At 38.2% G+C, this 16,388-nt stretch overlaps 1 pseudogene; it reads right to left on the reverse strand.

The window, feature by feature from the left end:
* Nucleotides 1-2,025: 2,025 nt before the first annotated feature.
* On the reverse strand, nt 2,026-4,651 carry LOC131901104 (zinc finger protein 431-like; annotated as a pseudogene).
* Between the last annotated feature and the right edge of the window lie 11,737 nt (nt 4,652-16,388).

Consider the following 16,388-nt stretch of genomic DNA (forward strand, 5'->3'; position numbering starts at 1 on the left):
TTTTACAGACAACCTTACTTGAAAAGTAAGATCACACACTGCATGATATTTAAGTAAACAGTGGACCACTTAGATTATGGGTATACCATTCTATACATTTCAGCAGAAAAATACCTATCACTAAGAAACGTACAATAGAAAATGAAAAAAAGGCATAGAAAAAATACAAAGGCAACAAAATAAACATCACTAAATGTACTTTTCACACATACAGTACACTTTAGTATCAACCTCAAAAGTTTCAAGATAGAAATCACAATGCAGTGATCTCCACCATTAGTCCTAAGTGAACATGGTAACTAATTTATTTCCTTCAACTGTGTGATGAAAAATAAATGAAACGTGACTTTTTTTCTTGAAGCTTAAGAAAACTGTGACATCTTTACCAAATTTTTTACACGCATAGGGTTTTTCTCTTGTATGAGTTTGTCCTCATTTCCACACTTCAAAAAGATATAAATAGACTTTAAAAAATTGACAGCACTAGAGATAGGACTGGACAGTTAAGAAATGTTCATTCCCAGGACCAAGGTCTGATTTTTGACAACTTCCTGTCATTCATCTCCGAGATTCAATGATCTAACATTTTCAGGAACCAGTTCACATGATCACATACCCAAACAAACACAGACACATCACATAATTACAGGTACAACAACTGTTTAAAGAAACAATTTTAAATGAAGGGTTTTTTTTCTCTTGTAAGCATTAATTACTATAAAAGGTGTTGAAGCATCTAACGGCTTTCAAAGTTTTCTTTATCATGAATTTGTCTATGTAACAGAAATCTAGCATGTAGGCTTGAAGCCAAAGAAATCAATCCTTCTAAGCTGGTGGTAACATTTCAAATTTTTTTAGAAAATGCTGCCCTGCTGGAGTAAACATGTGAGTGTGGTTAGGCTTTAAGAAATTATATCCACACATCATTTCCAGGTCCCATTCTCTGCTTCAGGTTGCAGTTTAAGGATGTGAGTTCATAGCCTCCTGCTTTAGCTGCCATGTCTGACAATTACTGCCATACACTTTCTTGCTGATACTGTATCCTGTTGAAACTAATGGCCAAATTATACTGGTTTATAAGTTAATCTGGACATTATATCACAACAGAAAGGGAAATAATACAAATACATAAATTTTTATACCTGAATTTGTTACTTAATGAAATTTAAGAGAAGGACAATATCTAAAATGGTTACATTATCATTTAAATCTGTAGTTCAAGTTCCAAAACTACACAGAGAAACACTGTCTCAAAAAATCAAAAAAAAATAAAAAATAGTGCAAGTTTTTACACTTCTGAAAGGAAAGATACCCCAACTGTCAGAAGTCAGCCATTAACTAGAGCTATGAAGGGAAGATATCCTGGATACCTCCTATTGTGAGGGAAAAGGTAACCTGAATATTGAAAAGTCAGACTACACTTGATGCTGTGCTTCAGTGGAAAATAGTGTCCATGCAAAAGGTACTAATCCTGCTCCTCTCGAACAGGGAGGCCTTACAGTTGAACTCAGCTCCACACTGCTAAGAGAGTTTCCCATGAGAGATGTCCATTGCTGCTGTTCTCCACTCCCCTGAGGGAGTTTCTCAGCAGAGCTGTCAATTCATTTTCTGTTGTGCTTTATTAGAATTTCTAACAGAGATGTCCGTTTCTTCTCAGCTACAACTCAATTTGTTATAACTGGTTCTGGATTCAGGAACAAAGTGTGTTTCTTTGACTCTGATTTTAATGTCAGGATGTTTTTCACTCTGATTTCAGGGCCAAAAGGTGTGTCATTCCCTGGCCCTATTTTCAGGGTCAGTGTTTGTTTAAGTGGCTGCCTCATTTACCCTATACAAAAGGTTTCATAAATTCATAAAATTTTCCATGAATGTTTTGCTGTAAACAATATAAAAGCAGACACCATAATGCCTGAACATTTTTTGACATTGTCAAATACTTTTCTATTTAAAACACACTCTTCTGTAACTGATTATATGTGCGTTGCCTAAAGGCTTAACAAATACTTTATAAGCAGATGGCCTCCATAACTTTTTCATATAGGTGCATATTGAAATTTCATACTGAAGACAATTGAGTTGTGCAGAGGTTCTACCACACTAATTACATTCATATGTTTTCTCTCCAGTATATGTTCTTTTATGTCTTTGCAGATTGTAATGACATGCCAAGGCTTTACCACACTAATTACATTAATAGAGTTTGTCTCTAGTATGTGTTCTTTTATGCCTTTGAAGATATCTGTGATGTGCAAAGGTTTTACCACACTGATTACATTCATACGGTTTCTCTCCAGTATGTGTTACTTTATGCATTTGAAGATGATTGTGATATGCAAAGGCTTTACCACATTCTTTACATTCATAGGGCTTCTCTCCAGTATGTGTTCTTTTATGCATTTGAAGATTACGATGAAATGCAAAGGCTTTACCACACTGATTACATTCATAGGGTTTCTCTCCAGTATGTGTTCTTGTATGTATTTGAAGACGATTGTGAATTACAAAGGCTTTACCACACTGAATACATTCATAGGGTTTCTCTCCAGTATGTGTTCTTTTATGCATTTGAAAAGTACTGTGCCAGGCAAAGGCTTTACCACAGTGATTACATTCATAGGGTTTCTCTCCAGTATGCTTTCTTTTATATTCTTTAAGATGACTTTGCTGTACAAAGGCTTTACCACACTGATCACATTCATAGTGGTTCTCTCCAGTATGTTTTCTTTTATGTGTTTGAAAAACTTTGTGACATGCAAAGGTTATACCACATTGATTACATTCATATGGTTTATCTCCAGGAGGTGGCCTTTTATGTCTTTGAAGATGACTGTGAAGGGCAAAGGCCTTACCACACTGATTGCAAACATGTGGTTTCTCTCCAGTATGTGTTCTTTTATGTGTATTAAGATGGTTATGACTTGTAAAGGCTTTACCACACTGATTACATTCATAGTGTTTCTCTCCAGTATGTGTTCTTTTATGCCTCTGAAGATTATTGTGATATGCAAAGGCTTTACCACATTCTTTACATTCATAAGGTTTCTCTCCAGTATGTGTTCTTGTATGCCTTTGAAGATAACTGAATTGTGCAAAGGCTTTACCACACAAATTACATTCATAGGGTTTCTCTCCAGAATGGGTTCTTGTATGCTTTTGCAGACTACTGAATTGTGTAAAGGCTTTACTACACGGATTACATTCACAGGGTTTCTCTCCAATATGAGGTTTTTTTTATGCATTTGAAGACTATTTTGACATGAAAAGGCTTTATCACCATGATTTCCTTCATAGGGTTTCTCTCCAGTATGCTTTCTTTTATGTTCTTGAAGATGGCTTTGAAATTCAAAAGCTTTACCACATTGATTATATTCATAGGGTTTCTCTCCAGTATCTTCTTTTTCATACATTTGAAGAGTACTGGGATATAAAAGATCTTTAATACATTGAGTGTATATAGTATGTTTCTTTCCAGTTTGATTTTGTTCATGACTGCAAAAATTATGGGACATGTAAAAACATTATCACATCTAATACACTGTTTAATCTTTATATCTGTATGAATTAATTTTACAATTTTGTTCAGTTGTAAAGAAGAATGAGATATTAAGGTTTTATCATTGTTCACACTCATCTTATTCCACTTTATTAAGAGTTGGTTTGCATCTGTGAAGATACTTGTGTTGGGAATATCCTTTATTACATGATTCACATATACAGAATATTTTTATATATGAAGTTATTCATATATTTGAAGAAAATTGGAAAGTGACAGAGCTTCATCATCTGCATTGCATTAATAAATTTTCCTATACTGTTAAGGTTTCTTCACAATAACTGACAGTAGACTCTTGACTCTAACGGCCCCTTCTCTTAGCAGCACAATCACAACAAGTTTACAAACTACATTACCATTACTATTCACTATTTGCTTATTAAAAAGCTCTAAAAATATAATTATCACCTCTTCACTATGTATAATTTTATAATATGAGTAGTATGAAATGAATTAATTGCCAGTTCTATAGCATATTTCCCATGGTACTATGATTCAAATTGAGGTATCTGCTAAGGAATTTTTCCCTTGTCTTTTTTTTAAGAATGCCTTGTAAATTTATTTCAATAACTTAAAGTAGAGATATATGGTTTTCTGAAAATTTAATAATCATTGCTATACTTTAATCAGTGCTCCTTTACACTGTTGCTTGTGGTTAAAACTTCCAGGACACATTTTAATTTCTGTAGAAGCACATTTTTATCAACATGCACAAGAAAATTACCTTCCATCTCCTCTAGAACTTTGAAGTTGCTCTTCAGTATTATGGTCTTCCCAATTGTATCCTAAGATAAAGTACCAGAAAATATGTTATTTTCTTTAAAACTGTCCAAAATTTATGTTACTATATTCAGTCAAACTTAGAATATGACTGATTTATTCACCTAATATTCTTTCTCAATCAAATTACACAGAAGCATCCAAAACCTAAGAACAGTTGTCCTCTCATTTTAATATGTGAAGAAAAATCTATCTTACCTATAATAGTGAGGTTCCTGTAGGTTTCCATCATCACATCTTTGTAGAGATTCTTCTGGGAAGGATCCAGTAAAGTCCACTCACCCAAGTGAAGTCAACATGAACATCATCATAGGTCACTGCATTCTAAAATATCCCATACATGTGTACAAGAGAAACCATAATACTTACATCATTGTAAATGTATACTTCTTTGAGAGTATAGATATGTAATTCTGATGCTCCCCACACTTACTTCATGACATACAAATTATAGGTAATCAACAAGTCCCTTTTGAAGGAAGCTGAATAGGAGGATCACTTCTGTCATTTCTGTACCCTTTGAGTGAGATATCACCTTGCAAGAGCAATGCTTATTAACAAATATAGAGAGACAAGTAAACAGATCAACAGTATAGAGTACACATCAGAGAAATTGTATCAACAATTACTAACTATAAGGAAAAATAAGATGGACAAACTGGGTATATTGGCTCATTCCTTTAATGGCAGGACTCAGAAGGCAGAGGCAGGTATATCTGCATTTGAGTTGAATCCCAGCCTAGTCTATGCAGTCAGGTCTAGGAAATCCTATAGTGCATGTTGAGACCCTGTCTCCCAAGCAAAATTCAGCAGAACAAGAAAGAAAGAACTAGGAAGTTTTTACTGAAGTTCCTACAAAGAGTTATGCATTTACTTTAGTTTTGTATTCCTCAAGAATCCTGAAGTGCCACAATTCAAACTATAACATAGTAACAATTTACCAAAAATTACTGCATATTTAAATAGTTATAAAGGGAAACATGAAAGCATTAGCCATATAAATGTTGACCATAAATAATCAACACAGATTATACAAGAGAGAAGGGAAGCTAGTAAAGAGCTCTTGCTGGTCTTGCATAGAGGTGGGCTCAATTGCCAATACTTCTATGAGGGAACACAACTATCCTTTATTCCAAGTTCAGGGTTACTGAGACCATCTTTTGATCACTGTGAGGATCAAGTACCCACATGGTGCATATCCATGCATTCAGATAAAATACTCATCCATTTCAAAATTCAAAACAAATGTAACAGGCAGGAGGAAGTTCATGCAGCTGCAATGCAATGACTCAGAAGGCTCAAGAATGTTAATATCATAAATGCATGCCAAATAGAGAAATAGAATGATAACCTGTGTCAAATTTAAAAATTCAAGGTATGTGTGGAGCTCAGTACAACAGCATATGCTTGACATTTACAAAATCCTACATCCCAAGCCCATCATTCAATAATATAAAAGCAAAACAGCCAGGAATGTTAATTACTCACATTAGTCTGTGGACTTGGGAGACAGAATCAGGGAGATTTCTGAGTTCCAGGCCAGCCTGGGTTACAGAACTCCTTTCAGGACACTCTGGGCTACACAGACAAACCTTTTATTTAAAAATAACCAACATAATTAAAAGATCAGGCTAACAAACTGCCTTAGCACTGAATAGCAATTGCTTCTATTCAACTTTATGTGATACAGAGATAGAATCTCTAATAGTGGTGAAGGCATGACAATAAAAGGAAGCTGGCTGATTCGTTTCAATGGCAACTCAGTACAAAGAACAGGAAATCAGTTGAGGCTATAGAGATGCATATCACACAACTAGTGAGGAATTTTCTTCCAAAAGGCTCCTCCTACTAAAGATGCAATCAAAAGAAAGTCACCAAGGGGAGACACATGTTCACATAGATTCTTGTGTCTGAGAGGTTTTTCATTCAATCAAAAATATTCTAAACCAGGTACCTATAGACTCATGATCATCTAGGAAGAAAATGCATTTAATCACTTCAATGATCCTCATAGTTTGCAACATCCCCTACACTACTTCAAATATTCAAATCCTCTTCTGACATACATGATATGGTCTCTTCATGGTGACATTTGTGAAATCAGAAAATGGATTATAACTTTCCAAAATACAATGGCACAGAATACCATTTAAAATATAACATAGAGAAATGGAGACATACCAAGGGAAGATTAGGCAAAGACAATACTGAAATAGAGCAGGACAGACATCAAATTCTCTACCTCTATCTCAGATGCATGAGGATTTATTATCAACAGGCTCAGATGGCCTTATTCATGCAACTTCTCATATAATTCTCCCTTTACTTCATCTCCATATATGCAGCTAGTGCTCCATGGGTGATGTCCCATACCTTAGGTATCCCAACATCATGTGGTCACAAAATGTAATCCAGGCTGTTGCAAGATATTATTTTAAGATGTGTTATATTTGTCTATGCTGTGGAACAATTATTTTAAGATACAAAAGTAACTTGCATTCTTTTATGTTGCATATGTTTAACTCTGTGAGGCTGTGATTCTTTGCCTGTCTAAAATATCAACTTGTCTAACAGTCAGTAGCTTGGCAGAAAAAGTTAGGCAGGGCTGTCTGGCAGAGAGAACAAATTGGAAGAGAAAACTGAAAAGAAAAAACGAAGGAGCAAGAAAAAGAGAGGACACCAGGGGGTAGCCACCCTACTACACTACAAACCATGGAGTGAAAAGTAAAGAAAGATATACAGAATAGAGAATGATAAAAGCCCAGGCGTGTAAGGTACATGAGAGAACTTAAGTTAGGAAAAGCTGCCTAGATACAAGCAAAACTAAGGCCAGGCACTTATAAAAAAGAATAAGCCTCCCTGTGTGTGATTTATTTGAGAGCTGAGTGGCAGGCCCCCAAAAGAGTAAAGAGTTAAAAAACAAAAACCAGTAATACCAGGCTTCATCCTCACAACTTCATGCGATGGACTCTCACAGTCTCCTCACTGGGTTTCTGACTCTTAAACATAGAATTCTGCAACAATGCTGATCTGAACCCCAGACTAAGAATCCATGATGTTAAATATTGATTCTTTCTTGTTTCCAGGACAAGTAGATGATGGGTGATCCTGCAAAGCTTGACTTCTTAATTCAGATGGACACTGACATGCTTGGACCTGAGGTGCAGCAGGTTTTGTATGAAGTTGCTTTCTAGGAGTAGGAATTACCTTCTTTAACCCTTCCATGACTTAAACCCAAATAAAATTTTGTAGTCAAAATATCATACAAATGGCCTCTAGCTTATTTATGTATTTATTATTTATTTATTTATTTATTTATTTATTTATTTATTTATTTATTTATTCATTCACTCATTCATTCATTTTTTTGGTTTTTTGGAGCTCACCAGGTAGCCCAGGCTGACCTCAAACTCACAGAGATCCACCTGGTTCTGCCTCATAAGTGCTGGGATTAAAGGTGTGCAACACCACTGCCAGGCATAATAATTTATGGGGTTTTGTTTGTTTTCTGAGACAGGGTTTCTTTGTGTAGCTTTGGTGCCTATCCTGGAACTCACTCTGTAGCCCAGGCTAGCCTCAGACTCACACAGATCCACCTGCCTTTGCCTCCCAAGCATTGTGATTAAAGGCATGGGCCATCACTGCCTGGCTGCTTAATTTTTATTGAGTCTATTTCCTACTGAAATTCTATACTCTCAATCTCCACTTTCTGCTATTATTCTTAACATTTGTATCTTCCTGGTCATCAAGACAGGTCAGTAAAGTTCTCTGTGAAACTTTCTATGATTTTTGCCACCTAAAGTCCTGATATCATCCACATTCTTTCAAAATACAACATTCTCAGGTTCTACCTACCAACAAAATTACCTTTGGTGTTCCATTTTTTGTTCTAACTTGCTTTTATCCAGCTGTGATTAAATTTTGCATTCCACATATTCTATGAACCTTGTGACATAGAGGTTCAGGCTCCAGGTTGCACATTGAACAACTTAAATAGCGACAGAAGACTGCAAGTCTACCCCCTTGTACACATAGGAAACTTACACAGTAAAGATATTTCCAAAATTATTACTTAAGTACCCAGTGATGTGAAACAGCAGGACATGCTTCAGTGACAGGGTCCTGAGTTGACGATCACAAGGGATGAGAAAGAAAGCAAAATATGCTGTAGAAAAGATAAAAGCTGGGGTGGAGAGGTCTTGCACAAGGTATGTCTCATGTCAACTATGCTTCTTAAGAAGAATAGCACCTTCACACTACTTCTAGGGGCAAAATGGAAGGAAATGGGGAAGTTCTAGGAAGTCAGCAGAAAGTATCATACAACAGGGTAGACTCAGAGATGAGGCTAATCAAACCATGCTGCACAAGGGGAAAAAGGGTATCTCAAGCATATTACTGACTAAGCCCACAGTGATGTGTGGATGGATAACCATAGCCATATTTGGTGAAAGAGTTGGATTCTTGGGACCTGAAGCAACCCCACCACAAAGGCCCTGATTCAAAATCATTGCCTGCTCTTCAAAGCATATTCCTGATTTTAGTGAAGGAGCTCTGTTTTATTGTCAATATGTTATGCCTTTAGGGAAAGCTCCCAAGGCCTATGCCCCAGGCTGTTACTAGCTCTCCCAAGAATTTTCCTAATCCCTGCCTGAAGGCCTAAAGAAATGTAAGAGTGTTCTAGGTTTCTTTCTTTCTTTTTTTTTTTTCATTGAGACAGATTTTAACTCTGTAGCTTTGGAGCCTGTCCTAGACATAACTCTTCAAACCAGGCTGGCCCCAAACTCACAGAGATGAACCTGACTCTGCCTCTTGAGTGAGTGCTGGGCAAAGTCATGCACCATCACTGAACTGCTAGTGTTTTACTTTTCAAATAGTTGTCACCTGGTGTCATATTGCCCATATGGCAGACCTTGGTTTTTCTTTAGAAGAAAAGTGGAATTTTTTGGCATACCAGGACTTAAGGTTGGTTATGACCCTGTAATTCCTCAATGAGCAGTTTGTTAGATTCCCATTCTTTCATACAGTGTTAGGCCTGGTGGTTTGTTTTAAATCAGGGGTGGCTCCTTTATAATTGTTTGGTTGCAGCCAAAATTATGGACAATCCTGGTAAACAAATGTGTATCCTATTGTCCTAATCTCTAACAGGCCTGGCTACAATACTCTTAACTTTGAGTGGTTTTCTTTTCTTTAACACAGGGTTTCTCCATGTAGTTTTGGTGCCTATCCTGGATCTTGCTATGCAGACCAGGCTGGTCTAAAACTCACAGAGATCTGCCTGGCTCTGCCTTCTGAGTCCTGGCATTTAAGGTGTGCGTAACCACTGCCTGGCAGGGTTTTTTTTCTGAGGCAGTACTCCCTCAGTTAAATTCTATTTTGTGAGACTTACTATCTCCTAAGAATTAATAAATCCTTATATCACCATTTCAAATCTTCTCTCTCACATCTTACTTGTAGAGTGCAACGCAACACATGAGATGCCTTTTACAACCTCCACAAAATTAACTATAAATGGATCTTACACATGAAAGTTAAATACAAAGTGCTGAACCTCTAGAAGGTACTGGACAAAGTAGGCCTGCTTTCAATGAGTGCACCAAAAGCATGTTAAAGTTCACTATAAAGATGTTTCTGTACACACCTCCCTACTCCCACTTATGTGAACAGATTCGGCCCACAGAGCAAAGTTATCCAGAGGCCTGCCCTGGGAATAGGAAGTTTCAAGGACCAAATGGGACCTCACAAGACAGGGATTCTGGCTGAAGTTTCCCACCCAGATCTGAGAAGGACGCACCACTCTGGCTCCAGAACCTTACTCACAATGCTGTGGTTTTCCAGCTTACCCAGGCTCTTTGCTCAGCTCTCTGTACCAGCACACACAGCACAGCACACAACACAAAACTGCTGCTGCCAGTTTCTCTTCAAAGTCAAGCTTGAAGCTAGCAGCTGGAAGAATCCTGTACCATTTCTGACTGGCAGGTCACCTGGAGGGCCTGATTGGCTAGTGAGGCCTGAGTGACAAGAGCAACTCTCATAGGGTTACACTCTGCTTAAAGTCACAGCACAATGGTTCCTGATCCTGCCTTCCACCACAGACACAGACCTTTTCTAAACATTTACATTTCAATAGCACTTACCCTTGGCTCCAATAGTAGACCCTGCTGTCTTTCTGCTCTTGGTAGGCACTTCCCCTTCTTCATCCTGGACACAGTGTGGCTAGCATGTACAGCCCACTATACTATGTCGCGTGGAGTGATTCCACGTCACACAGGTGGAAGGATGCCCAGAATATTAATAACCAAAGAGAGATTAAAAGATAGAAAAGGAAATGTTTGTTTTGTGACTTCAAGTTGAGGTCAGGTGAACTGAACCCACTTTTTACCTAGTTGTCACAGGGACTTCATACAACCAGGAAAGAAATGCAGGAAGTAGATCACAAACAAGATAATAGGTCTTTCTCTCATCTGATATGGCTTCATTGCTTTAGGATTTTTATTCCTGAAAATTAGAGCACACTGTTGGCCAATGAATAATAATAAAGGGTAAGCTTCAAAGAAAGTTGAATATTTAAAGCATAATGAAGCTAGGAAGAATATGCTTGCAAGCACTGTTAATAGTCAGCATATCTTACTCCTAGGGCAGTTGAAAAAACAAAACAAAAAAAACCCCACTGCATTATTCAAGCTTCTGTACATGAACAGTGTTATGAATTGTATAAAGAAGGCTCTGGCAGGTAGAGAGCCAAGGTGTCCTGCTGCTGGTGACAGACAAAGACGACATTCAGACAGCACTGAGTGAAGAGGTCTATTTAGTGGAGGAATAGATAAGGGGAAGAGAAAGAGGAAAAAAGGGTGAGGGGAGAAAGAGAGGGAGGAGTGCAAAGGTTTGCACACTTCCTGGGAGGAAAGCAGGAGAGAGAGAGAGAGGGAAATGGGTGGAAATTTCTCTTAAGAATAAGCTTTTATGTCAGGACATTGAATGCCTACAAGGGGCAGGATCAGAATATTAACAAACAGGACTGGTAGAATGAATCTCTCCATGTGTGTACAAAGTGGATTTATTAGAATGTCTCACAAGCTGTGGTAGAGCTAGTCTAACAATGGCTGTCTACCATTGGAAAATTGAAAAGTCCAGTAGTGGTTCAGTACATGAGGCTGGACATCTCAGCTGGGCTGGTCTTGAGTATACACCACAATTTTAAGGAAGTAGGCTCTACTGCTAGTAAAGTAAATAATTGGTAACCAGAGCTAGGGCAAGCAGGTGAAGAGAGAATTTCCTTCTTCAATATCCTTTATATATGTAGGCTGACACCAAGAGTTGCTACCCATATTAAAGTTGGATCTTATTCTTTGGTTTTTTTGGTGATTTCAAGAAAGGTTTTATCATTGTATCCCTGAAACTCATTCTGTTGAGCAGGCTGGCCTCAAAATCAAAAAATCCAAATGCTTCTGCTTCCTGGGGTTAAAAGTGTGCACTGCCACCAAGCAGCTAAAAGTGGATCCTATCACCTAAAATGATCCAAATTAAAGAAGTGTCTTTAACTTCAAAACCTTTAAAAAAAATTCCTCACATGTTTACACAAATATTTTGGGTTTTAATTAATTAAAGAGGTAGTCAGCTTGACTATTAAGAATAGCGATCACTCCAGACAAGACAGATAAAATGAGAAAGATTTCTTAACTTCAGGAGGCAAGGAGAGCATGGGAGTTATTTCCAAAACAATGCTATTCCTTAACAAAAGAAGCATGTGGATTTTGATTAGGAAGTCTGGACACATTCCTGTAGCACTCTGCATATTCTTAAGCTTGCTAAGTTAACAAATCCACTTCTGATCATGATCACACTATAAAAGCAGAGACATTTATGGATATTCCTACCTCAAAGTTGTGCAGGAACATATATAAATGATGGAAAGAAATGTCTCTGGCATGTTCATCTTGTACCACAAGGTCTTAGATGAAAATGAAGGAAATGATCCAGTAAAAAGTAGATTGCTTTGGGGCCAATGTGACCTGTCAATCTTGATGTTTGATCTAAAAGATAACTGTACCATTGCCACAATTCTCACAGATACAAAAGATAGAGAACACAAATACAGATATCTTCATGGAAAAGTCACCTAACAGCACTGTTTACTTTGCTCCTTGATAGACGATTATAATGATCTCTATCAACCTTAGATCAAAACTGTTTTTCCTCTGAGCAGGCTGACATACCAGGGGGTCACAGCTGCTTCCATGCTACACCAGCAGGAGTTCATTTGAATGAGCCCTGGCTTATTTTATGGCTAAGGGCTATGACATCACTGTAAAAAATTTTATTCTTTCCTTTTTCTATCTTTTTAAAAAATTATGTATACAATGTTTTGCCTGCATGTGTCTGTGCGTAGTGTCTAACAAGACCAGAAAAAGGAAGAATTCACCTGGGACTAAAATTATAACAAATGGTTAGCTACCAAGTGGGTTCTGGGAATGGAACCTGGGTGCTCTATAAAAACACTCAGTTCTCTCAATTGGTGAGTGGTCAATCTAGCCCCTTTTTAATTTAAAATTTCTTTCCGTAAATTAATATGCAAGAACAATTACATCACTTTCCTCTTTTATCTCTTCATTCTATCACTTCCCAAGTCCTTTCCAATTTCTCACTTATTAAGTTAGGTGAATTAGGCTGAAATACATTAGTAGCACCTGCTGCATCCATTTTTGCTGGATATGTATATATGAGAGGGAGAGAGACAGAGAATGGGCTGACCATGTTGTACTGGATAAACAATTAGCAATCTCATCTTCGCCTGAGGTTAATTCTCTCTGGAGAATTCCACACTTTCATCAGCATCTAGTATGTAACCCTGACTGGTTTACCTTGGATAGGAAACATAATCAAGAATAGAAAACATAAGTAGGAAAATGAATCACCAGTTAAGAGCACTGAAGATTCTTTCAGAGCATCCAGCTTCCATTCCCAGTACATTTAGATGGTCACTAATATCTGCAACGCCAGTATCAGGGGTCCTGACAACATCTCCTTGCCTCCCTGTCCACCATAAGAAAAGGCGACTTAGATCATAAAAATTATTTTTTGAGCTGGAAGCAGCAGTGCATTCTTATAATGCCAGCAAACTGGACTCAGAGGCAGGAAGATCACTGCGAATTTTAAAGCCTATGCTACAGTCTTCACAAACACATGCACACACACACATACACACACATACACACACACACATACACACACAAAAAGAATAAAACTGAATTACATATAAGAAAAGGAGCAGGGCTGGAGAGGTACCTCAGAGGTTAAGAGCACTGGCTGTTCTTCCAGAGGTTCTGAGTTCAGTTCCCAGAAACCACATGGTGGTTCACAACCATCTGTAATGAGATCTGGTGCCCTCTTCTGGCCATGTAGACAGAACACTGTATACATAATAAATAAATTAATAATTTTAAAAAAAGAAAAGAAATGAGCACTGGAGAATTAGAACTATACAATACCTCTTAAAGTCATTTCAAGTGTCTGCCACTGGTCCCATAGAATCATTTTCAAAAATAAATATGGCTAAGATCAAAAACACTGAAGACAGATTATGTTGGAGAGGATGTGGAACAAGGGGGACACTCCTATACTGTTGGTGGGAGTGCAAACTTGTAGAGCCGCTTTGGAAATCAGTATGGTGCTTTCTCAGAAAATTGGAAATCAATCTCCCTAAAGACCCAGCTATACAACTCTTGGGCATATACCCAAGGAATGCTCAATCATACCACAAGGACACATGTTTGAACAGAGCAGCATTATTTGTAATAGCCAGAACCTGGAAACAGCCTAGATGCCCTTCAACTGAAGAATGGATGAAGAAAATGTGGTACATATACATAATGGAGTACTATTGATCAGAGAAAAAAATATGACATCATGAAGTTTACAGGCAAATGGATGGAACTAGAAAATATTATCCTGAGTGAGTAACTCAGACTCAGAAAGACAAACATGGTATGTTATAACAGTATTTTATTTGTGCTGAAATGTGATTTGTATGTTAATAAAGTTGCCTGGGGGTCAGAGGGATTAGCAAGCCATAGCGAGAGCTGGGCAGTGGTGGTACATGCCTTTAATTCCAGCACTTGGCAGGCAGAGCTAGGAAGATGTCTGTGTGTTCAAAGATACAGCCAGCATTGGAGACACACGCCTTTAATCTCAATACCAACCATAGAAGACCTGGAGGTCTGCATAGGCAGGCAGTGACTAGGTGGTCATGTGTTTGGGTTTACAACCAATGAGAAGGCAGAACAGAAACTCTATAAAAAAGACAGACACAGGAAGTAGGTCTCTTTTTCAGAGAGGTACAACAAAAGCAACAGTGAAGGGTAAGGTTTTTAGCTCTTAGCTATTGCTCTGACCTCTTGGCTTCATCTCTGTATTGGCTCTGTGTTTCTTATTTAATAAGATGGTTGGTTAATCTACAGTATGTCCTCACTCATAGGTGGATACTAGATGTAAAGCAAAGGATAACCAGATTGCAACTCAGCTCCAGAGAGGCTAGCTAGTAAAGAGGACCTAGGCAAGAATTTGATTTCCAGCATACACATAAAAGCTCACAGTCATCTTTAATTCTAGTTGCAGAGAAAGAGAGACTAAGTGAGAGTGGGAGAACTCTATCAATTGGATGGTGAACAAATGAATGCAGGTGTGTCCTCTCAGAGGGGAACAAAAGGAGCAGGGATCAGTCAGAGTCCCTGTATGGACACATTTAGAGGTGTGACCAGGCCTCTCCAACTGCTGCTTGGAGAATCAAACGTACAAGGCCTTTTAAAGTAAGTAACAAAAAAATTAACTCAAACTCACAGCAACTAACATCTCACACTAGACAGCACTTGATAGAATCTCTTCAAATGCAGGCTGGGAACTCATACTACTGCCTCAGTCCATGAGTACTATGACTCATGCCACAGGCTCTGTTTTTGTTTCTTTTTAGAGGAAAGAGAATAGTCTTTGTCCTCATGTCATTCCTGTCCACATTTGAGGTTCTGCCTTTGGGAGGAGTTCAGAGACATGATTTTGGCATACCCTGAAGGCATACCCTAAAGATGCAGCCTACCAGAAACACAGACCTTATATAAAATGAAGTAATGATGACAGAGTGAACCTGAGATTGAAACCACAGGGTTTGAAAGAATGAATACCTATTCTTCACTCTCTCTTCTGTGATAAAGATCAGGTGATCTCAGTGCTACTTTCTTTCAATGGTCATCTCCTGTAGCTGAGTGGTCAGTCTGCATCTTCTGCTTCACCTGCATCTTGGTGAGGAAGGTTTGGTGGGATGGTGGCTCTCTAGTGCTCCTTGTGGGTAGATGAACATAAATGAACTTGCAGTATCACAAGGCAAATATAATAAACAGACCACCCTGAGTCCTAATCAAATGTTTGAGAAAGCTTGTTTAAAAGTGACTTGGTGACACCGCAAATGATTTTGTCCAGTGCTTCAGATGCCCCCTCTGGGGAACTTGGCTGTCTCCTCTATTTGAAGGGATGTGGTTATCCCAGCTATCTGGTTTTCTCTGCCCTCATTGCACATGCCCCAAGTAACCAAGGAGATAGCCTCTTCAGGCTCATTCACAGCTGCAGACTCAGAATTCAACTTGGCTGCAGAGTCCACAAGCCTTTGGATTAACAATTCAGGAAAAAATTGCCATCGTTCATAATCACTCCAGTCATTTAGAGGTTCCCCAAATATCTTCACGGGTCACTCTAACCATATAACTGTTGATGGAGAAGACATATAAGGGCAGAACATGGTCACCAGACTCAACAAGTCTCCTCACTGACAACTGAGGAACACAGAGCAGCTGGGAAGTAACTAAAGTTAGCCACTGTGGTTGACGTAGAGTGATGTCCTGTTCTGAAATGGGCACATCTCATTAATCCCTCCTGCTTTAATGTCGGTCTCATGTTCACACATCAATGCCTATCTACCAAAAGGAATGAAAGCCAAGAGTTCCCAGCATAAAGCATTGGCCTTACCAGTTCCCAGCTTCTGAGCCAGAACAATTAATATCCTGGAATCCAT

Source organism: Peromyscus eremicus, unplaced genomic scaffold (genome assembly GCF_949786415.1).
Source record: "Peromyscus eremicus unplaced genomic scaffold, PerEre_H2_v1 PerEre#2#chrX_unloc_2, whole genome shotgun sequence".
NCBI classification, from domain to species: Eukaryota; Metazoa; Chordata; class Mammalia; order Rodentia; family Cricetidae; genus Peromyscus; species Peromyscus eremicus.